General features: G+C 36.6%; 1 long non-coding RNA gene across 1 annotated transcript; it reads right to left on the bottom strand.

The window, feature by feature from the left end:
• Positions 1-529: 529 nt before the first annotated feature.
• LOC122679796 lies at positions 530-13,227 on the bottom strand. Its single transcript, XR_006336549.1, has 3 exons — positions 13,189-13,227; positions 10,194-10,308; positions 530-592 (listed from the first exon to the last, which is right to left on the bottom strand). It is a non-coding gene; the product is annotated as an uncharacterized LOC122679796 (long non-coding RNA).
• Positions 13,228-27,926: the final 14,699 nt, after the last annotated feature.

Genomic DNA, 27,926 nt, shown 5'->3' with positions numbered 1-27,926 from the left:
GACCACAATCTCTTTGGATTTGGAGAAGCCAGAGCGGGAGATGGTGTGACCAGAGTCAGGGCCAGCTAGTGGAAACTGGAATTATGGTGGAGGCTGCTTGAGGAGGGCTGGAAAAAAGGAGGAGAAGCAGGAAGTACCGGCTATTTTCCCTCCTCAGATCCCCCAAACTCCTTGTTGTGTTTCTATTGGCCAAACGCACCTAGAAACCTCTTGGTAAATGATCCTTAGAGAATTTGAAGGATTCAGTGCCCATCAATGAAAATTAAGTTAGGACAAGTTCAAGAAACGGATTGAAAGCAAATGGGGGAGTTGATAGGCACACTCATTGTCATGACCATTCTTTGAAGAAGATAATAAGGAATTTGAGTTTGTAAGAGATGCCCAGATATAATTTTACATTGTTGTAAAATTATAATAATTTTATTATATTTTAATTATAAAATTAATAATTTAATTTTAAAAATCATTTCATGCTAGAAGGAAGATTGCTTCAAAACTTTCCTTGGTACTTAGTTACATGGTCTAATCACAGCTCCTTGAATCAAGAAGTTCTTAGTTCCATTTCTGATCCCTAATCATTTGAAACCAGTATCTATTATTCTCAGTTAAGAAAAATGATTATGAAACACAGCCATGTTCATTTTTATCCTTTAATTCTTTGTATTGGTACAGTAGTACTTTGCACACTTCCCTGATGTATGTGTCATATCTTAATATTGTGGAGGCTCCCATTTTCTCTCTAATGCTTTTCCTGAGCTATCTTTGATTTCCTATATTGATTCTAAATTAGAGTATCTGCCTTTATGAAACAGACATCACTTGCATGAAAATTTTCAAATGGTAGTTTCAGCTGGTCTTGCAACTTTGGAACATGGCAAAGCAGACTTACAACAGCTCAACATAATCATACTTTATGACAAGCCATCTCACTACTCTATAATGTTCATTAAAAGACATGTGAAAGGAAGCTCATAGCAGTGTTATTTGTGGTAGCTCAAAACTGGAAATTATCCAAATGTCCATTAGTGATAGAACAGATAAATTGATTTAGCAACACAATTTATTGTTCAACAGAATGAGTGAATTATCTATAATGATACAAAGCATGATAGATGAAGTGAATTGAAAGAAGCTGTAGATGAAAGAGCATGTGATATATGATTCCATTCATATACAATACAAGAGGAAAATGCTCAATCTATGCAAATAGAAATTAGCATAGATTTCCCTTGATGGTATAGGGGTAGTGGCAGGAAGGGAAAATAAGAAGGGTTTCTGTGGTGCTGGCAATGGTGTAGCTGTGCGTGAAAATTTTACTAAACTCTTCATATTGTTATAGACTGAATGGTGCCCCCTGTAAATTTATATATTGAGGCCCTATAATCTTTAGAGGTCTCAGAAGAAACCAAATCTGCCAACACCTTGATCTTCTAACTTCTAGAACTGTAAGAAAATATTAGGTTGTTTGAGCCACCCAGCCTATAGTATTTTGTTATGATAGCCCTAGCAATCTAATATACATGTGTTATTCTTTTATATTATACTGCGCTTTTAAAAAACTTATTATGACATGTATATCATTTACTATGTATTAATAATATTCATCAGAGTCTAGGGTAATACTCTGTTGCCATATTGACAAATCTATAGCAAACCATATAGCTATTCAGACTAAGTGGGATAAATAAAAATTACGAATAGCTTCACTTCTATTTGTGTCAGATTTAGCTGATCAGTGAGTTTTGGCATCAAACAAACAAAAAAAATTCCTTCAGTTTTAGAGCTCTGTGGTTTTGTAAATGTGGATAAGTCATTATGGAACTGATCTATAATAATTTAAAAATGTACGGTAATGTCTATTTCTAACTGCCGTTCTACACTACAGTAACATTAGTTGCCTTCTAAAATAATCTTGAAAATTTCACATTGTCATTTGAACTCCAGGACCTTTAAGATGTTTTGCAGCTTGAATTAGAGCACAGTAAATATAAACACAGGGTCTTTGTGAGGACTTAGGATCTACTGTGAATCTCATAGTGTAATACAGCCAATATATTAAAAAGGCCAATAAAGTAAGGTTGAAAGAATAAAATAACTTATGAAGTACCATGACATATGCCCTTGGAAATTATACTCCTATGAGTCCAACTTCAATTCCTAGTAAAACTGTGCATTAACATAAAGTTGTACTGGGATTACTAAATAAGTTTTAAAATATCATGAGTAAAATTTGATAGTCTTTCATAAAATTATAAAATGAAGCTGATAGAAAAATAAGACTTTTATACTTTTTCAGAAAGTCACTTGATGATGTCTCAGGGCAAATGTCCTGATCTTATTTCAGGCTAAAGGAGGCATATGCCATCCTAAGCACCAATAATTAATAAACCTTCTAGTTTTATTTTCACCTTACATGGTCAAATCCATGTGATATTGAAAACATTTTTAACTTTTTATTTACTTGACGTATGGTTCCTGTAGAAATAAAAAATTTCCACAAATCAAATCAGCATTTTTAACAAGATGCCAAATGCCTGTATGTCAGCTCACAAACTGTGTACTTTGCATTTCCTCTGGGAGGTGAGACAGTGTTGTAAATATCTGTGAAGACTATTCTAAAATAGACTTGTGTTTAACATGGGAGGAAAATACTAGAAATCTAAGTTAAAGAAAGTTTCAAGGGAGCAAATGACCTTTTGAGGAAGGGAGATGATATTGTGAAGTTTCATCTGATTTTTGTGACATTTTATTGAGAAGTTTATCTGCCCTCTTCAGTTCATGCATGAGACCACCATTCTTTGTAATAGGCATCTTTGAATGGCAAAATCAGAGTGTATGGTTATAGCAACAAATTTTTGGCTCAGATTTTAAAAGTTGAGCTCCAGATATAATATAAAAAATGTTGGGAGAATACACGATTAGGCAGAATCAAATAGCATATTCCTCCCGTATGTTTCATTTCGAACGGGGAAAACTTGACAGGAGTTGCCCTCCATACCACATAGATTGCTAATAACTGAGAAAGTTGTGAAGGCAGAGAACATTTTCCATCTTGCCCTGGTGAGAGAACAAACTACACATCTACAGTTGTATTCCCTGTTATGTGTACTATGTACTGTGCGTTGTGCCGAGAATTTACATAGAATATAAAATTTTATTTACATATAAAATATGGATATTTCAAATAATTAAGGCTTTGTCCATGTTTTCCAAGACTGTCACTGACAAATCTGGAATTTGAGCCTGGTTTTACTGTCTTTAAAACTCAAAAAAAAAAAAAAAACAAAAAACAAAAACTCATGATGAGAATATATATAAGAGGAGGAGGGCTATTTTTAAATAAAAAGCAGCTTATGGTACTCTGGAAAAGATAGCTATGGAGTCAGTTCTAGCAAAGTGAACAAGAAAGAAAATTCAAGTTGAGAAAACTCAACATCAGACACATTTGATCTCTAACAGAAACATTAGATCTATAAGAGTAAATTGAATTTGAAATGTAAAGATAATTGAGATATTCTTGACAATAAGGATTGCATCCTGTTTTATTCTATTTTTTCTGATACTCTTTGAATATTTCATGTTCTCGTGGAATGAATCAACAGGTTAGGAGTATTTCATTGGAATATCAGGCATATATTATAAAAACCTCTGGAGATGCTAAATATTAGACAATTTTAATGTTTCCCTTCCTTGGGATGAAATGCATTCTTGTTATTGTTAGAAATCAGAACATATTATTTCATGGTTTGAGTCTCTGAGAAACCTCACAAACCCCCAATTATAAGCTTCACTTATTTCTATATAGGTATCTAACGTCTATCTTAGCCTACTCTGTTTGGTGTCTTTTCTTCTATGTTACACTTTTGCCATCTCATTTATATTCCTAGTATGTAGAATACTTGCTGTATAGTAAATATTAAAACTATCCAGAATATGGCCTCTACTTTTTAAAGTATTCTCTTCCATATTTCCAGTTTATGGTATGGAAGAGGGGCAAGCGTAAATCTCTACAGAACTTCTGATTTGAAATGCAAATATAACTAAAAGAGGAAATGAATGAATTTGCTGAAGCCCTCACTTTTAGAAGGCTCTAGAAAAGAAGGAAGTACAAAAGGGGACGGGAAATTCTGATAGTGCGACCAAGAGAGGGAACTCCCAGTAGAGTGACAAAGAAGGTGGTGTTGGGAATTATAAAATCATAGCACACTGCCTACATTACAAGTATTTTAGAAAGTTGAAATATCTAGCTCAAGGTTATTAATGGATCATATGTTAGACTGCAAAACAAGTCTTAATAAATTTAAGAAGATTGAAATCATATCAGTCATCTTTTCCAACCTCATTGTTTCATGTTCTTGCAAATCTGTCCAACATTCAGCTTAATAGAAAATGAATAGAATCTCATATCTGCTTCCATCTCTTGGAATATCACACATCATAGAGTCTCAAGAAAACTCCATTATACATTTTTAGAAAATGAAAGATAAAATAGCAAATGACATCTCAGTACTTTTGTGAAATTAGTTTTGATTTATAAAAAGTTTTTACAGGCCCCTAAGGAACTCAGACATCACTTTGAGAACTACTTCTGTAGCAAATATTTTAAATAATTTTCTGGCACTTTTCTACTGCTCCTGGAGGAGGTTGTAGTCAAAAATGTTTTTTGTCTATATCTGACTTGTTTTACTTAGCTCAATGCTTGTAAGGTTCTTTCTTTGCACTTGAATTTTAGCAACTTCACCAAGATATGCTTTGCTGTTTTGTGTTCTTTATCAGTTTATCACTGGCTAAGCTCTGAACTTTTAAACAACAGTTGAAGGCCCTCTTTCATGCAAAACAATTATTCCTTTATTTTTCAATGTTATTCCTGTTCTGTTTGTACTTTTTTTCCCCAGGGACACAATTATATTTATGTCAGACATTCTCTGAATGTCATAGTTATTTAATCAAGAATTTCTGTTGATCTTTTAAATTTTCTATTATAATATTTTCCTCAAGTCTGTCATCTGTAAATTTGACTTTGCTGGCCATACATGTCTCTTTGCTTCTAGTGTGTGCTCATTTTGAAAATGAGGATGTTGTAATCTACAGTTTGATGAGCACTGGTTTCTGTTCTTGATCTTATTATGGCACTAATTTTTTTTGAAAAATATTTTATGGAATCAAAGGATGTATTATTTTCTGTAATTTTAAGAATGTAGGGTATTATATCTTTCTAAAATGTCATCTTTCCCTGGAAGAACTTTCTTTTTTTTTTTTTTTAAAGTGGTCTGTAATTTACGATCGACTTCCTTTTTCTCTTAGCATATAGTAGTAGGTATCACGTTCAATCCTTATGCTTATAACTCATGTACAAATAAGAGGGGTTTTAAACCAGTTTACTGAGATACCATTGAGGTATTACACAGGTAAAATGCTGAATGTACAGTTAATGCACACAGTCAATGACTTTGTGGATAAGGGTGTGTGTATGCGCTAGTGGCTCAGTCGTGTCCAACTCTTCGCAGCTCTTCTGTCCATGTGATTTTTCCAGGCAAGAATACTGGAGTAGGTTGCCATTTCCTTCTCCAGGGGATCTTCCTGGCCCAGGGATCACACCTGGGTCTCCTTCATTGTAGGCAGACTCTTTACCATCTGAGCTACCAGGGAAGCCCAGGGATAAGGATATGACCATAAAGTCATCACCACCATCAAGGCCATAAACACACATCACCTGCCAAAAATTTCTCCTATTCCCTTTATCATCATCCTCTCTATTGTTTCTGTGTGGTAAGAACACTTAACATAAGAAAGATCTATGCTCTTAAAACACCCATTCTACATGTACAAAACAACATTATCATTAACTATTTATCTTGCACAACTGAAACTTGTACCCTGTGACCATCACCTCCCCAGAAACCCTCCCCACAGCCCCTGGCAGCCATGATTCTAATCTCTGCTTCTGAAAGAAGCAGATTCTACATATAAGTAAGATTATGGTGTCCCTCTGTGTCTGATTATTTCACTTAGTATAATACCCTCCAGGTCCATCCATGCTGTTACAAATAGCAGAATTTCCTTCCTTTTAAATGTTGAATAATACTTTAGTTTCTCCTATTCCTCCTCTTATTATCATTATTAATATTATCATTATATTAATATTTCATTGTATTGTGCATGTAAACGTAAAAAGGTCTACAAACAATAAGTCCACAGATACCATCTTCCTCAACAGTGAAAAACTAAGAGATTTTACTCTAAGATTAGGAACAAGAGAAAGATACCCTGTCTGGCCACCTCTTGGTGTTCTCTGACCCACTGACTTGGATCAACAGATCAACAGGTGGGGGACTGACCACGTTTCTTTCTGTTTTGTACCTTTTTACCTTCAGCCTGATTCTCATGAATAACCATTTGAAGAGGGGAAAAATAGTATACCTATAGCAGTTCCAATTTTCAAGTTTGCAGTGAATTTAGCTGTTTTTCACCTAACTTCTCTCTCATATATCCCTACTGCTTATATCTAAAGTTATCTCTTTATATTTTTCAGAAATTAGTTTTATAAAAATTTCTAGACCTAGAAATCAAAGTGAAGTATATATTTTTATATTGATAAGATTGAATACACTGCATGTCTTTGTCTTTGCAAAAATTGTCAAACTATTCCATATGTCTTAAGGACAAGAATTGTAGTTATAGACACTTGAAGTCTACAAATATTGCAATTATTGAAACATAGTGTTTTCCTCTTGTTTGTTTCCAAAGTTCATTGCCAATGAGAAAATTACCTATCTATAACAGGGGTTAGAAAAGTACAGCTAATGGGCCAATCCTGATCATGCCTTTTTTTTTTTTTTATAGATAGGTTTATTGGTACACAGCAACGCATTTATTCACATGTCATCTATGGCTGTTTTTACTTTTACAACAGCACAAATTACTAACTGTGACAGACCCTATGGCTAGCAAAACCTACAGTATCATTATTTGGCCTGTAACAGAAAAAAAATTTGCTGACCCCTGATCTATGAAAAGTGAAAATGAAAAGTGATTAAAATTTCACACTCTTCTTATGCTCTGTTGAGCCTAAAAGTTTGTATGTCTAAGAAAGAGGAGAGCTTAAGATTTAGGGAAAACTTTTTAATAAAGTAAAAACAAGTAGACCGTTATAGGCAAAGATTCTAAGCATGCTGGGCAGAGATGAATGTATGTTGGAATTAAATTTGAAAGAATGTGCAAAAATAGAATATAAAAATGACTGAAATGTACAAATATAGCCAAGGTCAAAATGGAATCAGTGAGCTCTGAAATATCATCACAAAATAATTTTTTGTATAAAGAAACAGAAATAGCTAAATAAAATGCACAAAACATCTCACATATAGGATAATGTTTCTAAGACTTTCCTTAAGTTTCCAATGTCTCCTTAACAAACAAAAGCAAATTTTATTTCAGATGGAAAATATTTCAGAATTTTCCGAGATAAATAATAGGATTGTTTACAACAAAAAAAGGAATTCAATGGAAATGACAGGGTAAGTTTATTGTTTAAGGAAACAGAATAATTCTGCTCTTTAGAGGCTAAGTTTATAATTCATTCTTATTTTGCATGTAAAAAGCAGGAAAAAATAAAGTAAAATTCACATATATTTTATTATTAGACAGCCATGCCATATATGCATAATTTATAAGAACAGCAAAATATATTTTAAAATTCCAATATATGGGTATCAGATTGAAGTTTTTACTGAAAACAAAAGGCAACTTCAATGTTTTCAAAAACAATGTTGAGAACAAAAGGTGTTAAATGCTATTGGTGATAAAAACTCTGAAAACTTGGACTGCAAATATATATATTTAGCACAATTGATAATGCCAATATCAAGTTGCAATTACAGAAAAAATACCCAAATTGAGTATAAAAAATAGTAACCATTTACCAATGTGTTAGGAGACATCATTCTGTTGTATACTACAGAAATCCGACTCAAACTACTTTAAGCACACACAGAAAAAGATTCATTGACATGTAAATAAAATAACCCAAGATATTACTCGAAGTAATATGAAATACTGTAATTCTAGTGATGACATCAGAATTTAGATTATGTCTCTTTGTGTTAGATTTATTTTGCCCCCATAGGGAACCCTGGCTACTAAGGCTTATATGGCCATCTTGTTCCACCATATAAGAGAGCTTCTCCTTGTCAAGTTCCAGACAAGATCCTTACATTACTATAATTCCATCAAATTCCTGAAGTTTAAAGAATTAAAATTCTCAGTACTGGCTACAGCCTAACAAATTTCATTGTTTATGAGAATGGAAATTGGCGGAACCATTGCAGAGAGTAATTTGTCAGTATCTGAGAAGGAGGAAGGATATTATGAGGAATATGAGTAAATTTTTTGAAGTCAAATAGTATCTCTAAACGTAAGAATCTCTGGTCAAAATATCCAATTTCTGGAATGTAATCTTAAGAAATAATCAGAATAAAAATATTTTATTCATCAAAAGATTAATCAAAACCTTATTTATCATTAAATGAGAGAGTTTCAAAGATGTTTTTACTATTAATATTTTCAGTTATGCTTATAAAAAGTTATAAGCATCCAAAGTTATAAGCAAAATGTTATAAGCATCCAAAATATTTTTAACTTTATAAAGAACAAATAAATAATCATCTAAAATAAAAATGTTAATATCTTTAAATAAAATACCTCTAATTTCAAAAATCAGAAGCATTCAATAATATGAAAACTTTGTAGTATATACTTTCCAAAAAATCATCATAGCATTAAATATTATTTATCCTAATTTTAATTTTGCCATTTATCTAAATACATAGATATAGGTATATTTGTGTTGCCTTTTAATCCAATTCTGTAGTGTTATTTCTTTTATAACCTCCTTCCCTCTTGTGAATTTCTTTTCCCTCTTTCCCATATTTTCTGTATTATTGTATATTATGGAGCTCATCAAACAGAACTTCTTTTCTATTTAGAAGTAGATTATATTCTGAGATTTTTTTTTTTTTTAATATAGATTATCAAGTGCTTTGCCTGACATCTTTCCTCATAACCGTGGCACTTTTTGCTCAAGGACCATATGTTTTGTGTTTTTTTCTTTTCACTCATTATCAGTAAAGACAGTATTTGCCAAGAGAAAGCATGAAGAATTTTTTCTTCATCAGTCTTCACTTGTATGGGGGTCCTTTTTCAGAGCTACAGTTGAACTACTCAGTGGTCAGTCCTGCCACTTAGCAATTGCTGATTCAAAATGAGAAGCTTTTCTGGGTTTGGTTTTGTTATTTTTGTTTTTTAATTTGAAGTTTCTGCATGTGTGCGCAGTCATTTCCATGAGAGCTGAAAATAACTGCAGAAGGTTCACCATCTTCACCTAACAGTTGTTGAGGGATAGAAAGAAATACTTTGTTTTCCTGAGTTAAGAATTGACTCCCAACCATGTACAATATTTCCAGGTAATCTCTGTACATTAGTCTGTTTTTCTATGAAACAAACTACCTCAGAATCTCAGTGGTTTAAAGTAACATTTAATTCCCTTGCTCCTTGATTCATTGGTCAGCCGGGTGGTGCTGATTCAGGTCTGTTTCATCCTTGTACCTGGAACATGTCTTTCTCATGAGGACTAGTAGAAGTATAAAAGGAACAAGTGAAAACAGTATATTTCATAAGATCTAGGTTTAGAAGTGTCACACTGTTGTTAACTGTCCATTCACTGGCCAAGGCATGTTACATGGCTAAGTTTAAAAAAAAAAAAAATGGGGCAAAAAAAGATACTTTGACCATTCTAGTGAGAGCTACCTACTGCAAAGTCAACTAGGAACATGCATCAATTAATTCTATTACAGAGAGGAAGTGAAGAATTGGTAATAAATTGGCAACACCTATCACATTCTGTTTCATGAAGCAAACCCAGAGTTTATCATGTATTGAAGCATAAACAGATCTTATAGTTAATAAATTCAATCTGCTTTATAATGTACGTCAGTTTCTTTCATATTCTCTCATTAAATTATCTGTCAATCTGGGCTTTTTGCAATACAAGTTTTTATCTTATTCTGTGTCCAGTGGTATATTGGTGAGAAAATGAATGAGATCTTGTTAGAAAGCCATAGCTTGAACTGATAACTTGCATTCTGTTTTGCTTTTCAAAACTAAAGTTGAATTAGACTTCTATTTACAAAGGATACTAAAACAATTTTCAAGTTATATGTCAAAATATATAACTTTAATCCTATTGATAGTACAAAGCAACTTCGTAAACTTGGATAAGCCTGGATTCTCTCTCAGCTTCAGTAGTTTCATCTGTAGAGAAACAAAATTAGTTCTTAAAGTCAAACCTTGAATAACGGCATATTTTTCAGTAGTAAACAAAATATTTTACATGTGCTATCAAACAAATGAACAGACATTTTATCCTATATCTTTGAAAACAACTCACAATTTTTCAGTTAGGCTAGTTATTAAAATGTATTGAAATTAAAATTCTAATTAAAATTAAAATAACATTTCTGATTTATCTCATCTGGGAAGGGGCTGGAGAGAACCCTATAGGGTATGAAAATATTCTATGTCTTGATAGAGATGTGGGTTACATAGGTGTATGCATTTGTCAAAAAAAAGTACATTTAAAATTTGAATATTTCACTATCTTTAAATTTTACCATTTTAAAAGAACTACAAACAATTTAGAATGCCTTTAAAAGGCATTTAAAATTAACTTAAAAGTCTAGGATATTTTGAACATCAAAATATATAAATAACAATAAGAAATTAAAGTCCATTGAATAAAACAGGAATCCATGGTGCCATGCAGACAGGAGAGAAGGAAGGGTTATTCCTTGAAGTAGCCTGTTTACAAATAGAGGAAGTGATGGTCCAGAGGCAAAGGCATACTTGGCGAGCTTCACTCAGGCTACTGGTGTAGACTGTGAAATCCTGATTAGATGAAGTGAAGGTAAAGAGGTAGATAGTAGCCTAAAGTGTCCTATAATGTAATGTAATGTAAGTCACTTCAGTCGTGTCTGACTCTGTGCGACCCCATGGACTGGAGCCCACCAGGCTTCCCCGTCCCTGGGATTCTCCAGGCAAGAATACTGGAGTGGGTTGCCATTTCCTTCTCCAGTGTATGAAAAATGAAAATGAAGTTGCTCAGTCGTGTCCAATTCTTAGCGACCCCATGGACTGCAACCTACCAGGCTCCTCCGTCCATGGGATTTTCCAGGCAAGAGTACTGGAGTGAGGGGGCCATTGCCTTCTCCAAAAGTGTCTTATAGGCTGAGTTAAACATCCTGGACTTGTTTCCTTTAAGAGTCATGGAGACCCACTCTAGGACGTTAAGCAGGGCATTGGCATGATTAAGCCTGTACTTTGTTGTCATACAGTTGCTCAGTCGTGTCTGACTCTTTGCTAGCTAGCCCATGGACTGCAGCACACTCGGCTTCCCTGTCCTTCACCATCTCCCGGAGCTTGCTGAAACTCATGTCCATTGAGTCGGTGATGCCATCCAACCATCTTGTCCTCTGTTGTCTCCTTCTTCTCCTGCCTTAACTCTTTCCAGCATCAGGGCCTCTACTTTAGGATGTACAAATCTGTACTTTAGGATTACCATATTCATGTCAATGTGAAGCACAGAATATTTACTAAGCAGCTATGGCAGGAACATTGCTGATAGATGATAATGGCCCAAGTTAAACTAGCGGCAGTGTGAATGGGTACGTGGGGACATACTTTATGGCTGTTAGGCAGCTGGAATTTATAGGACATGGCATCTAATAGATGTAAGATAGCGGGAGAGATGTTAAAAATGTCTTTTGGTTTTCTGGTTTGGGCAGCTAGATGGACAGTGGTTACTACTCAAAAGATAAAAAACAGAGAAAAAGGAGTGTGTTTCTTAATCTGGTGCTTAATCTATAAGTTGCCATTGTTTTAATCATCTTGTAGGGTTGCCTGCACTACACTGAGACCTAAATCCCTGGCACAGAGATGTTTAATAAACAACCATTAGTTCTATGTACAAAGTTGCAGAGAAACAGGTAGCTGTAGGTGGTAGGAGACAGAATGGTTACTAAGCATGCCAGAAAGGCACGGAGTGCTATAGACAGGTGACAGGAAACCAAGGTGGATGCTTTTCCTCTGTGATCTCATAGTACCTAGGCATCCTTTCCTCTTTTCCTGTGAGATCTTTAGGACCAGGGTCTGTGGACTTACTCACTGCTGTATCTGTACCTAACACAGTGCCTCCACAGAATAATAATATGCAATAATCATTTGTTGAATGCCTGAAATGAATGGATGGATGAAAGCAAAACTAAAAATGCAGCTTGAAATATTACAAGAGAATGAATTTAGATCTTTATCATAGATGACTGATTGCCTTTGTCCTTTAGGTTAAAATACATTGTCCTTTCAATTCTCCAACAGTACCACACCTTCTCCAATTGCAGGGCCCATGCACCTGCCTGAAATGCTCTTTCCTCTCCCACCCAGAATTAATGCCCCCTTTTCCTTCAGATTTCAGATCAGTCATCCTTTCAGTAGGGAAGGATTCTTGCTAATGCAATCAGCCCCACTACTATATTACCCTCCTTGCACCAGGCATCTGCCCTGTGTCATTCTCACTGAAATAAAGCTCTATATTTATGTCTGTGACTGTTCATTTAGTAACCATTTCCTTCAGTAGACAGAAAACTTCAAAGGATAGAATCATGTCTGTTTTTTATTCACTAATCACCCAGGACCTAAAGTATAGTGCCTGACACACAAAATAGAAGTTTGTTAAATAGATACATTAATTTAAAACTGCCTCATCAGTAGATAGTTGGTTCCTCTCAGCACTGTGTATACAGTCGGGCTCAATAAGTAAGAGTTGCTTGTTAAATGAAAGGTTAGAATTGATTTTCTTTCTCAAGTTTGTAAACAGTTGTTGACTAGTATGCTTGAAGCAAATAAATTCATTCCTACAATTAAAAAAATAGAAATAGTGATGGAATTAGAAAAATCAGTGAGTATTTAAGTGATTGAGAGTACAATTTTGCTAAGAAAATGACATTAACATAATTTCAAAGTACTCCCCACAAAGTATTAATTATGAAGGGGAAAGGGAAATACAGTGACTTCATAGTAGATAAACTTTGAAGATAACCTTTTAACTATATAATCAAATTAATATCACATGCCTTTTACCTTCTGTGATATTTTGTGATGCCTTCTGTCATATTCCTGATTCCTGTGATATTCCTGACAAAAATGTAATAGATGAAACTTATCATAAACATCAAATTAATACTGAGATATTTCACAAGAGAATGACATATGTGTGTGTATAGGGAAGTATGTAAAATGTTAAATATCTTGGTCTTGATCATTAATCAATCATTATATAAGGGAATGTTTTTATTCTTAAGTTTTAAAAATTGAAGGATTTAGTGGTAAAATAACATGCTTTCAATGGATAAATAAGCTCTTACTTTATAGCACGGGGAAATATATCTAATATCCCATGATAAACCATAATGGAAAAGAATATAAAAAGAATATGTGAATATGTATAACTGAATCACTTTGCTGTGTAGCAAAAATTAGCACAAATTGTAAATCAACAATATTTCAATAAAAAAAGAACATGATTCCAATTGACACAAATACACCTGATTTATTCTGCTCTCCATGTTAGACAAGACCCATGGCTTATGGAATTTGAAGTAGTAGCAGAAACACAATTTACAGTTTCATTCCTCCTTTTCTCTGCAACTGGCAAGAAATGATCAGAAAGAGGGAGATGATAATGGTTGGCTAATGGTTGAGTGTGCCAGGGCTCACCATGTAGCCTTTTAACAAATCCTAAAAAGCAGTTATATCTCCAGCTGTTTGTTGGTCTCTTTAGAATATCTCTTTTCAACTGGGGCCCCATTTATCTACTAAGGAACAAGAGATAGCCCATTTATCGTTCTGTGATATCTTATGTCTCTAACATTCAAAATCATAATTATATCCTTATATAGTGTGGGTAAATATAGATTCTTTACTATCTTTACAATCTTGAACTCATTATTTACACTGACCGTTACCTAAACATCATTCTGCATTTCCTATATATGGATAATCAAATTGTCATCCTTGGACCTAGAAATGCTTCCTGAATTCTGTGCATGCAAGCGTGCTCAGTCGTGTCTCACTCTTTGCTACCCCATTGACTGTAGCACACCAGGCTCCTCTGTCCATGGGAATTTTCTGGCAAGAATACTAGAGTGGGTTGCCATTTCCTTCTCATTATACAAACATAAAAACAGTAAATCACATAAAAATGATTTAAGCTCTGTTTACATATTATATGCATACATGTGTGTGTGTGTGTGTGTGTGTGTGTGTGTATGCTTTATTTTTAAAATATACAACCTGGGTCTGGTATTTGAGTCAATTAACTCTGCTACTAGAAACCTTTATTCAGAAATGTATAAAGCAAAGTTTGTGCTTCTCCATAGACATTACATTTCCCAGATATTCTCATGGTCCTTGGAGAGCCGCTAGCAAAAAGCATTACAAAGTAGGAAGAAAGCTAAAGAAGTCACGAAGCATAGTGTCAGAGAGCTCTACATAAACAAGGAAAACAAAGATTTATACAGTAATTGTGGAAAGAGAATATGTGGGTGTGAAGAATAAAATTGGCCCTGGAGGTTTAACTACAAATATATTACCATCAATTTTTCTGGAGATAAGGTAGAAAATTGTCTGATGACATTAAAATGCAGTAGAGATTGAAAACAGCAAATGTGTAGGAGACCAAAATGACCCCCAGATAAAACTTTACCCCGTTCATAATGTTTATATCTATATAGCTGTGAACCAGCAATTCTCTTGCCAACTGCGTTTTCCTTTTGTAACCAGGTGATGTGTGTCATATAGACATCAAATTCCACCCAGAATTAAGTTATGTGACTTTACAATCAAATACTTAATATTTAGAGCAGAAGAGGTTATGTTTGTCTTACGTACAAAGAAAATAATGTTTCCCTGAAACAGTCATGCAATCATTTAGTATATAACATACAACAGCCATTGTGAAGAGAAAATGTGCTAAACAAATAGCTATTAAGGCAAGCAAAGTAATCTTTGAATTCTACCACTCATAATCCCAAGGTTGTAAACAATTAGCATTTCTTTCTCTTAGTACACTTATTTGTAAAGTAAGACAATATTTAGGGTCATTTTTGTCATTTCTAACAATTTTGAAATTCTGATTTCAAATACTTGTAGAAAATATCTTTCAGAGCCATATTCAAGAGAGAAAAACAGTTGATTTAAATTTTTTATGTCATCATTAGTCTACTACAAATAGAAACTGGTTTCTTCAAAATGTAAAATATGCAGACTCCTCAAATGCTGCAGTTACCTTTAAATATAATTCTGCCATTCTTAAAACCTTACTTTTCCTTGTTTCTAGAGAAATAACTAGGGGCAAGTCTCTGCAAGGCCTCACTAAAGAAATATCATGTCTAGGGAAGGGGATGGGTATGTAGTTATTTTCTTTTCCTTGCTCCATCTGTTGAGGAGATCTATAAGCAGTTATATACCAATAACAATAAAAACATATACAGGTAAAATATTTTGTTTAGTCCCTAAATTGTGTCCAACTCTTTGCGACCCCATGGACTATAGTCTGCCAGGCTCCTCTGTCCATGGGATTTTCCAGGCAAGAATACTGGAGAGGGTTGCCATTTCCTCCTCTAGGGGATCTTCCTGACCCAGGGGTCAATCCCAAACTTCTCTGCTTCTCCTGCATTGGCAGGTGGATTCTTTACTGCTGGGCCACCAGAGAAGCCCTACAAGTCAAATATTTGTTTCTAAATATAACTCTCCACTAAAAGGAACCTAGGCTCATTAAGGGGAAAAAACCTGATTTTAGGGCTGAGGAAGGGAAGGTACATGAGACTGGAACATTTTGTTATGCTAGAAAATAAGAAAGTATCCTGAGAATGATGTGGTGGTGGTGGTTTAATTGCCTAGTCGTATCTGACTCTTTGTGACCCCATGGACTCTAGCGTGCCAGGCTCCTCTGTCCATGGGATTCTCCAGGCAAGAATACTGGAGTGGGTTACCATTTCCTTCTCCAGGGGATCTTCCCAACCTAGGAATCGAACCCGGGTCTCCAGCATTGTAGGCAGATTCTTTACCAACTGAGATATGCAGGAAGGGACATCTCAAAAGGGCCCACCAACAGTGTAAGAGGGTTCCCTTTTCTCCACACCCTCTCCAGCATTTATTGCTTGTAGACTTTTGGATAGCAGCCATCCTGACTGGCGAGTAATGGTACCTCATTGTGGTTTTGATTTGCATTTCTCTAATAATGAGTGATGTTGAGCATCTTTTCATGTGTTTGTTAGCCATCTGTATGTCTTCTTTGGAGAAATGTCTGTTTAGTTCTTTGGCCCATTTTTTGATTGGGTCATTTATTTTTCTGGAATTGAGCTGCAGGAGTTGCTTGTATATTTTTGAGATTAATCCTTTGTCTGTTGCTTCGTTTGCTATTATTTTCTCCCAATCTGAGGGCTGTCTTTTCACCTTGCTTATAGTTTCCTTTGTAGTGCAAAAGCTTTTAAGTTTCATTAGGTCCCATTTGTTTATTTTTGCTTTTATTTCCAATATTCTGGGAGGTGGGTCATAGAGGATCCTGCTGTGATTTATGTCGAAGAGTGTTTTGCCTATGTTCTCCTCTAGGAGTTTTATAGTTTCTGTTCTTACATTTAGATCTTTAATCCATTTTGAGTTTATTTTTGTGTATGGTGTTAGAAAGTGTTCTAGTTTCATTCTTTTACAAGTGGTTGACCAGTTTTCCCAGCACCACTTGTTAAAGAGGTTGTCTTTTTTCCATTGTATATCCTTGCCTCCTTTGTCAAAGATAAGTTGGTGGGAATGCAAACTAGTATAGCCACTATGGAGAACAGTGTGGAGATTTCTTAAAAAACTGGAAATAGAACTGCCATATGACCCAGCAATCCCACTTCTGGGCATACACACCGAGGAAACCAGATCTGAAAGAGACACGTGCACCCCAATGTTCATCGCAGCACTGTTTATAATAGCCAGGATATGGAAGCAACCTAGATGCCCATCAGCAGATGAATGGATAAGGAAGCTGTGGTACATATACACAATGGAATATTACTCAGCCATTAAAAAGAATTCATTTGAATCAGTTCTAATGAGGTGGATGAAACTGGAGCCCATTATACAGAGTGAAGTAAGCCAGGAAGATAAAGAACATTATAGCATACTAACACATATATATGGAATTTAGAAAGATGGTAATGATAACCCAATATGCAAAACAGAAAAAGAGACACAGATGTACAGAACAGACTTTTGGACTCTGTGGGAGAAGGCGAGGGTGGGATGTTTCGAGAGAACAGCATCGAAACATGTATATTATCTATAGTGAAACAGATCACCAGCCCAGGTGGGATGCATGAGACAAGTGCTCGGGCCTGGTGCATTGGGAAGACCCAGAAGGATTGGGTAGAGAGGGAAGTGGGAGGGAGGATGGAGATGAGCAATACATATAAATCCATGGCTGATTCATGTCAATGTATGACAAAAACCACTACAATATTGTAAAGTAATTAGCCTCCAACAATAAAAATAAATGGAAAAAAAAAAAGGACCCAGGGTTTAGATTGGGGGGCTTACACTGGTCACTTTAGGAACATCAGAAAATAGTGATAACAATAGATTTTAACTTATTCAAGAAACCATGGTCCAAAAGATTGTACTGATTTACATGCAGGCATGGATGTGTATTTTATTAAAGCTAAAATGTCAAGTAAAAATATAGAAAAACTTGTTGCTGTGAGACCTCTACTTTTCACAAAAGTCAAATTCAGAAGAGATAAACCTGTGGAACTCTTTCAGAGTAATGGAGACTAAGTAGAAAGAATACCTAAATGCAATGTGTGTTCTTGCATTAGATTCTGGACTGGAAAATATAACAGCTATGAAAAGTATTACTGAGGCCACATTAAGAATAAGAAATATACTTATGGTCTCTGGATTATATAACAGAATTATATTACTGTCAATTTTTATTTTGAGAGTTATGGTTATTAAGAGAATGTCCTTGTTCTTAAAAAAAATAAACATCTATCATACCCAGAGTAACATAAATATTTTATCTCCAACTTACACTTAAATAATTCAGAAAAATTTCACACACACGGAGAGAGAAAGACTATAAAAATTCAGTGATAGCAAAATATAAACAATTGGGACAAACAAGAGAGCTTTATACCATCCTTGTAACTGTCTCTAAATTTTAAAACATATGTCATGATTTTAAAAATCAAAAGAGATCAAGAATGTAGATGATATATTTCGCTATACTAGAAAATAATGAAACCCTCCCCTAGTATTTACGGTTGTCTCTGTTCTCAGTTTGAGAGCCAGTCAGTTAAAGGGGTGGCTGGGTTTTCTGGAGGAAGAGCCCTACAACACCCAGCAAGTTTATGTAATACTGATCACTTCAGATTTCCCTAAGGGACCTACGGCAGTTTACCAGAGTAACTGTCTCTTTGTGAAAAGAAGATTGATCAGATCCTTCAAAGGCTATTGCTTATAAGAAATGAAGTGCTACACACACACACACACACACACACACACACACACACACGTGTATATATGTGTATGTACTTTTAAAAGGAAGAGAACAGGCAGTGGTGTACTGGTAGGCTAACTCTCAGGGGGAAAAAGAATCCTGATTTATAGTGTTTGCTGATTTCTGAGGCATATATCCCCTACCACGGCCAATTTCAAGCTACCAACAGTTTGACTTATGAATTTTTAAATGTTTTTCTAATTTTTCAAATGTTTTATTATTGAGGTATAATTGATGTAAGGTCTTCCCTGGTGGCTCAGTTGGTAAAGAATCTGTCTGTCCATGCATGAGACATGGGTTGCACGTCTGGGTCGGGAAGATTCCCCTGGAGAAGGAAATGGCAACCCATTCCAATATTCTTGCCGGGGAAATTCCATGGACAGAGGAGCCTTGTGGGCTACAGTCCACGGAATTGCAAAAGAGTTGGACATGACCGAGACTAAACAACATCAATAACTGACATAAACCACTGTTAGGTTCAGGTGTATGACATTAAGAATTGGATATGTGTAAATACAGCAAAATGATCCCCATAATAACTATAGCTGACATCCGTCTGCATACATAGTTCAAAGTGTTTCCTGTGATATCTTTTAAAATTAATTTTTACTAGAGCACAATTGATTTACAGTGTTGCATTAGCTTCTGCTAAACAGCAAAGTGAATCAGTTATACATTTACATATATCCACTCTTTCCTAGATTCTATTCTGATATAGGTATTATGTATTACATTACCTATATGTAATACCCACATAGGTATTACAGAGCATTGAGTAGAGTTCCCTGTGTATACAGCAGGTTCCTATCAGTTATCTATTTTATGTATAGTACTCTGTATATGTCAACCCCAGTCTCCCAATTTATCTTTCCCCCTCCCTTTCTCCTTGGTAATAAATTTATTTTCTTTATCTGTGAGTCTATATATATTTCCATTTTGTAAATAGATTCACTTGTAACTTTTTTTTTTTACTTATTTATTTTTTTTGTCATACATTGATATGAATCAGCCATAGATTTACACGTATTCCCCATCCCGATCCCACCTACAACCTCCCTCTCCACCCGATTCCTCCGGGTCTTCCCAGTGCACCAGGCCCGAGCACTTGTCTCATGCATCCCACCTGGGCTGGTGATCTGTTTCACCATAAATAGTATACATGCTGTTCTTTTGAAATATCCCACCCTCACATTCTCCCACAGAGTTCAAAAGTCTGTTCTGTATTTCTGTGCCTCTTTTTCCATTTTGCATATAGGGTTATCGTTACCATCTTTCTAAATTCCATATATATGTGTTAGTATGCTGTAATGTTCTTTATCTTTCTGGCTTACTTCACTCTGTATAAGGGGCTCCAGTTTCATCCATCTCATTAGAACTGATTCAAATGAATTCTTTTTAATGGCTGAGTAATATTCCATGGTGTATATGTACCACAGCTTCCTTATCCATTCATCTGCTGATGGGCATCTAGGTTGCTTCCATGTCCTGGCTATTATAAACAGTGCTGCGATGAACATTGGGGTGCACGTGTCTCTTTCAGATCTGGTTTCCTCAGTGTGTATGCCCAGAAGTGGGATTGCTGGGTCATATGGCAGTTCTATTTCCAGTTTTTTAAGAAATCTCCACACTGTTTTCCATAGCGGCTGTACTAGTTTGCATTCCCACCAACAGTGTAAGAGGGTTCCCTTTTCTCCACACCCTCTCCAGCATTTATTGCTTGTAGACTTTTGGATAGCAGCCATCCTGACTGGCGAGTAATGGTACCTCATTGTGGTTTTGATTTGCATTTCTCTAATAATGAGTGATGTTGAGCATCTTTTCATGTGTTTGTTAGCCATCTGTATGTCTTCTTTGGAGAAATGTCTGTTTAGTTCTTTGGCCCATTTTTTGATTGGGTCATTTATTTTTCTGGAATTGAGCTGCAGGAGTTGCTTGTATATTTTTGAGATTAATCCTTTGTCTGTTGCTTCGTTTGCTATTATTTTCTCCCAATCTGAGGGCTGTCTTTTCACCTTACTTATAGTTTCCTTTGTAGTGCAAAAGCTTTTAAGTTTCATTAGGTCCCATTTGTTTATTTTTGCTTTTATTTCCAATATTCTGGGAGGTGGGTCATAGAGGATCTTGCTGTGATTTATGTTGGAGAGTGTTTTGCCTATGTTCTCCTCTAGGAGTTTTATAGTTTCTGTTCTTACATTTAGATCTTTAATCCATTTTGAGTTTATTTTGTGTATGGTGTTAGAAAGTGTTCTAGTTTCATTCTTTTACAAGTGGTTGACCAGTTATCCCAGCACCACTTGTTAAAGAGGTTGTCTTTTTTCCATTGTATATCCTTGCCTCCTTTGTCAAAGATAAAGTGTCCATAGGTTTGTGGATTTATCTCTGGGCTTTCTATTCTGTTCCATTGATCTATATTTCTGTCTTTGTGCCAGTACCATACTGTCTTGATGACTGTGGCTTTGTAGTAGAGTCTGAAGTCAGGCAGGTTGATTCCTCCAGTTCCATTCTTCTTTCTCAAGATTACTTTGGCTATTCAAGGTTTTTTGTATTTCCATACAAATTGTGAAATTATTTGTTCTAGTTCTGTGAAAAAATACCGTTGGTAACTTGATAGGGATTGCATTGAATCTATAGATTGCTTTAGGTAGAATAGCCATTTTGACAATATTGATTCTTCCAATCCATGAACATGGTATATTTATCCATCTATTTGTGTCCTCTTTGATTTCTTTCATCAGTGTTTTATAGTTTTCTATGTATAGGTCCTTTGTTTCTTTAGGTAGATATACTCCTAAGTATTTTATTCTTTTTGTTGCAATGGTGAATGGTATTGTTTCCTTAATTTCTCTTTCTGTTTTTTCATTGTTAGTATATAGGAATGCAAGGGATTTCTGTGTGTTAATTTTATATCCTGCAACTTTACTATATTCATTGATTAGCTCTAGTAATTTTCTGGTAGAGTCTTTAGGGTTTTCTATATAGAGGATCATGTCATCTGCAAACAGTGAGAGTTTCACTTCTTCTTTTCCTATCTGGATTCCTTTTACTTCTTTTTCTGCTCTGATTGCTGTGGCCAGAACTTCCAACACTATGTTGAATAGTAGTGGTGAGAGTGGGCACCCTTGTCTTGTTCCTGATTTCAGGGGAAACGCCTTCAATTTTTCACCATTGAGGGTGATGCTTGCTGTGGGTTTGTCATATATAGCTTTTATTATGTTGAGGTATGTTCCTTCTATTCCTGCTTTTTGGATAGTTTTAATCATAAATGAGTATTGAATTTTGTCAAAGGCTTTCTCTGCATCTATTGAGATAATCATATGATTTTTATCTTTCAATTTGTTAATGTGGTGTATTACATTGATTGATTTGCAGATATTAAAGAATCCTTGCATTCCTGGGATAAAGCCCACTTGGTCATGGTGTATGATTTTTTTAATATGTTGTTGGATTCTGTTTGCTAGAATTTTGTTAAGGATTTTTGCATCTATGTTCATTAGTGATATTGGCCTGTAGTTTTCTTTTTTTGTGGCATCTTTGTTTGGTTTTGGAATTAGGGTGATGGTGGCCTCATAGAATGAGTTTGGAAGCTTACCTTCATCTGCAATTTTCTGGAAGAGTTTGAGTAAGATAGGTGTTAGCTCTTCTCTAAATTTTTGATAGAATTCAGCTGTGAAGCCATCTGGTCCTGGGCTTTTGTTTGCTGGAAGATTTTTGATGACAGTTTCGATTTCCTTGCTTGTGATGGGTCTGTTAAGATCTTCTATTTCTTCCTGGTTCAGTTTTGGAAAGTTATACTTTTCTAAGAATTTGTCCATTTCATCCAAGTTGTCCATTTTATTGGCATAGAGCTGCTGGTAGTAGTCTCTTATGATCCTTTGTATTTCAGTGCTGTCTGTTGTGATCTCTCCATTTTCATTTCTGATTTTGTTAATTTGGTTCTTCTCTCTTTGTTTCTTAATGAGTCTTGCTAATGGCTTGTCAATTTTGTTTATTTTTTCAAAAAACCAGCTTTTAGCTTTGTTGATTTTTGCTATGGTCTCTTTAGTTTCTTTTGCATTTATTTCTGCCCTGATTTTTAAGATTTCTTTCCTTCTGCTAACCCTGGGGTTCTTCATTTCTTCCTTCTCTAGTTGCTTTAGGTGTAGAGTTAGGTTATTTATTTGGTTTTTTTCTTGTTTCTTGAGGTAAACCTGTAATGCTATGAACCTTCCCCTTAGCACTGCTTTTACAGTGTCCCATAGGTTTTGGGTTGTTGTGTTTTCATTTTCACTCATTTCTATACATATTTTGATTTCTTTTTTGATTTCTTCTATGATTTGTTGGTTATTCAGAAGCGTGTTATTTAGCCTCCATATGTTTGAATTTTTAACAATTTTTTTCCTGTAATTGAGATCTAATCTTACTGCCCTTTGGTCAGAAAAGATGACTGGAATGATTTCAATTTTTTTGAATTTTCCAAGACCAGATTTATGGCCCAGGATGTGATCTATTCTGGAGAATGTTCCGTGTGCACTTGAGAAAAAGGTGAAGTTGATTGTTTTGGGGTGAAATGTCCTATAGATATCAATTAGGTCTAGCTGGTCCATTGTGTCATTTAAGGTTTGTGTTTCCTTGTTAATTTTCTGTTTAGTTGATTTATCCATAGGTGTGAGTGGGGTATTAAAGTCTCCCACTATTATTGTGTTACTATTAATTTCCTCTTTCATACTCGTTAGCATTTGCCTTACATATTGCGGTGCTCCTATGTTGGGTGCATATATATTTATAATTGTTATATCTTCTTCTTGGATTGATCCTTTGATCATTATATAGTGTCCTTCTTTGTCTCTTTTCACATCCTTTATTTGAAAGTCTATTTTATCTGATATGAGTATTGCGACTCCTGCTTTCTTTTGGTCTCCGTTTGCATGAAATATTTTTTTCCAACCCCTCACTTTTAGTCTGTATGTGTCTCTTGCTTTGAGGTGGGTCTCTTGTAGACAGCATATATAGGGGTCTTGTTTTTGTATCCATTCAGCCAATCTTTGTCTTTTGGTTGGGGCATTCAACCCATTTACATTTAGGGTAATTATTGATAGGTGTGGTCCCGTTGCCATTTACTTTGTTGTTTTGGGTTCACGTTTATACAACCTTTCTGCATTTCCTGTCTAGAGAAGATCCTTTAGCATTTGTTGAAGAGCTGGTTTGGTGGTGCTGAATTCTCTCAGCTTTTGCTTATCTGTAAAGCTTTTGAATTCTCCTTCATATCTGAATGAGATCCTTGCTGGATATAGTAATCTAGGTTGTAGGTTATTCTCTTTCATTACTTTCAGTACATCCTGCCATTCCCTTCTGGCCTGGAGGGTTTCTATTGATAGATCAGCTGTTATCCTTATGGGGATCCCTTTGTGTGTTATTTGTTGTTTCTCCCTTGTTGCTTTTAATATTTGTTCTTTGTGTTTGATCTTTGTTAATTTGATTAATATGTGTCTTGGGGTGTTTCGCCTTGGGTTTATCCTGTTTGGGACTCTCTGGGCTTCTTGGACTTGGGTGGCTATTTCCTTCCCCATTTTAGGGAAGTTTTCAGCTATTATCTCCTCGAGTATTTTCTCATGGCCTTTCTTTTTGTCTTCTTCTTCTGGAACTCCTATGATTTGAATGTTGGGGCATTTCACATTGTCCCAGAGGTCCCTGAGGTTGTCCTCATTTCTTTTGATCCTTTTTTCTTTTTTCCTCTCTGCTTCATTTATTTCCACCATTTTATCTTCTATCTCACTTATCCTATCTTCTGCTTCTGTTAGTCTACTCTTGGTTCCCTCCAAAGTGTTTTTGATCTCATTCATTGCATTATTCATTTTTAATTGACTCTTTTTTATTTCTTCTAGGTCTTTATTAAACATTTCTTGTATCTTTTCAATCTTTGTTTCCAGGCTATTTATCTGTAACTCCATTTTGTTTTCAAGATTTTGGATCATTTTTATTATCATTATTCTAAATTCTTTTTCAGGTAGATTCCCTATCTCCTCCTCTTTTGTTTGACTTGGTGGGCATTTTTCATGTTCCTTTACCTGTTGGGTATTTCTTTGCCTTTTCATCTTGTTTAGATTGCTGTGGCTGGAGTGGGCTTTCTGTATTCTGGAGGTCTGTGGTTACTTTTTATTGTGGAGGATTTACCCCGTGGGTGGGGTTAGATGATTGGCTTGTCAAGGTTTCCTGGTTAGGGAAGCTTGTGTCAGTGTACTGGTGCGTGGAACTTGATTTCTTCTTTTTGGAGAGCAGTGGAGTGCCCAGTAATGAGTTTTGAGATGGGTCTATGTGTTAGGTGTGTCCTTGGGCAGCCTGTATGTTGAAGTTCACGGCTATGTTCCTGCGTTGCTGGAGAATTTGCGTGGTATGTCTTGCTCTAAAACTTATTGGCTCTTGGGTGGTGGTTGGTTTCAGTGTAGGTATGGGGCTTTTGGACAGTCACTTATTACTTAAAGTTCCATGTAGTCAGGAGTTTTCTGGTGTTCTCAGGTTTTGGGCTTAAATCTCCTGCCTCTGGATTTCAGTTTTATTCTTCCTGTAGTCTCAGGACTTCTCCAACTATACAGCACTGATAAGAAAACTTCTAGGTTAATGGCGAAAATATTCTCCCCTGTTAGTGACACCCAGAGAGGTTCACAGAGTTACAGGAAGAAGAGGAGAGGGAGGAGGGAGATAGAGATGAGCAGGAGGAGAAAAAGGGGGACTCAAGAGGAGAGAGACAGATCTACGCAGCTGTCTGTTCCCAGAATGTTCTCCGTAGCCCAGTCACCTACAAAGATTCACAGAAGTGGATTGGGAAGAGAAGGGGAAAGGAGGAAATAGAGGTGTTCTGAGGTAGAAAACAGAGAGTCAAGATTGGGAGAGAATAATCTTCGGTTTAAAAATAGGGCTTCTCTTCTTTTTTTTTTTTTTGTAAGGTTATAGTGTATTGAAAATGAAAATTAAGGAGTAGTAGAGGAGTACTAGAGGACTTTAAAAGAAATAAGAGAAAAAGAAAAATAGAAAATAGAAGAGAAAAAGGAAAGAAAAAAAAATAAGAAAAAAAAAGAAAGAAAAAAAAAATTTTTTTTTCCCTAGTTAAAAAAATCGTAAAAATCTATGGAAATGAAAGTTAAGGAGTAATGGGGGAGTAATAGGGGATTTTAAAGGAAAATAAAAGAGAAAAAATAAAAAATAAAAAAAAGAAAAAAAAAAGATAGAGAGAAAAAAGTAAAATTATATCTAGGAGTTTCTCTGGAGCTGTTGCGGTCAGTGTGGGTTCGGCTCAGTTTCAGATAGCTCCTCGTTCCAGCTTACACTTCTCGATATCTATAGGCCCCTTCCGGTGTAGTCGGTGTTTTCTAGAGGGATTTTAATCTGTTGCACCAGTTCCTTCTGAGGCGGTTCCCTTTGTTTATTTGGCTTTTGTTTGCCGGTCTCTTCAGAGCCTCATTTCCGCCCTGACACAGGCGGGCGGAGGTGGACTCTTATTCAGGTAGCTAGTTCGGTTGCGCTGCTGGGAGGGGCTGACGCTGCGGGGAGGGGCTGGTGCTGAGGGGAGGGGCTTGTGCCGCGGGGACGGGCTGGCGCTGCCGGGAGGGGCTGGCGCTGCCGGGAGGGGCTGACGCTGCTTTCTCCGTCTGCGCTGCTCAGGCTCCCGGCTGTTCTATATGGAGCGCGCCCCGCGCTGCGCGAGGTTCCAGCCCTCGGGTGTTCCACAAAAGCGCGGAACGAAAAGCTGCGCCTGCTCTCTGTGCCTTCCCCGTCAGAGCGGTCCAGGCGGCCAGGGGCTTGGTGGGCGCACTCTACCCAGGTGCGGCGCGCCCACTCCCTTCCACGGACCCAGTTTCAGTTTCCTCTGGCACCAGTCGGGTGCGCGCACCTTCCGCCCTCCGCGTCCCCAGCCCCAGTCCCCGCCCGCGCCGGTCGGGTGCCTGCGCCCTGTGTCTCGCTGCGACCTTCCCCTCCCCCCTGCCTCCTGCCTCCGGCGGGGCTGGGCTGGTCCGCAGCCTGCGAGCTCTTCTCTGGATTTTCTCGGTCTCTTTGTTCTGCGAACTGCCGGCAGTGAGTTCCGGCCGGTTAATTTACTCTCTCTCCTTTGGTTTCCCACAGTTCAAGTTGGTAACTCACAGAAGCTCCCTCCGATTGCCCTCAGGGCACTCAGGCCCAGACCCTACTCCAAGCAATGCCGCCTAAAATTCCATTCTCGGGACGGATCTCCGTCCTTAGCTCTTTTGTCTCACTTTTAATCTTTTATATTTTGTCCTACCTCCTTTCGAAGACAATGGGCTGCTTTTCTGGGCGCCTGATGACCTCAGCTAGCGATCAGAAGTTGTTTTGCGAAGTTTGCTCTGCGTTCAGTTATTCTTTTGATGAATTTGTAGGAGAGAAAGTGGTCTCCCTGTCCTACTCCTCCTCCATCTTGGCTCCTCCTCCACTTGTAACATTTCTTTAGCATCCATTCTTCTTTCAGTCGCTCAGTCGTGTCCGATTCTTTGTGACCCCATGAATTGCAGCACGCCAGGCCTCCCTGTCCATCACCAGCTCCTGGAATTTACTCAAACTCATGCCCATCAAGTCAGTGATGCCATCCAGCCATCTCATCCTCTGTCGTCCCCTTCTCCTCCTGCCCCCAATCCCTCCCACCATCAGGGTCTTCTCCAATGAGTCAACTGCTCGCATGAGGTGACCAAAGTATTGGAGTTTCAGCTTCAGCATCAGTTCTTCCAATGAACATTCAGGACTTAGCTCCTTCAGGATGGACTGGTTGGATCTCCTTGCAGTCCAAGGGACTCTCAAGAGTCTTCTCCAACACTGCAGTTCAAAAGCATCAATTTTTCGGCACTCAGCTTTCTTCACAGTCCAACTCTCACATCCATACATGACCACTGGAAAAACCATAGCCTTGACTAGATGGACCTTGGTTGGCAAAGTAATGTCTTTGCTTTTTAATGTGCTATCTAGGTTGGTCATAACTTTCCTTCCAAGGAGTAAGCGTCTTTTAATTTCATGGCTGCAATCACCATCTGCAGTGATTTTGGAGCCCCCAAAAATAAAGTCTGACACTGTTTCCACTGTCTCCCCATCTATCTCCTATGAGGTGATGGCACCAGATGCCATGATCTTAGTTTTCTGAATGTTGAGCTTTAAGCCAACTTTTTCACTCTCCTCTTTCACTTTCATCAAGAGGCTTTTTAGCATCCATAGACAGGCGATATTATATAATATTTGCCTTTTTCTGTCTGACTTGCTTCACTTAGTATGACAATCTATAGGTTCATATATGTTGCTGCAA

Source organism: Cervus elaphus, chromosome 3, assembly GCF_910594005.1.
Source record: "Cervus elaphus chromosome 3, mCerEla1.1, whole genome shotgun sequence".
In the NCBI taxonomy this organism is placed as follows: Eukaryota; Metazoa; Chordata; class Mammalia; order Artiodactyla; family Cervidae; genus Cervus; species Cervus elaphus.
Note: the sequence above shows the minus strand (reverse complement) of the source record. Positions and strands in the feature narration are given on the sequence as shown.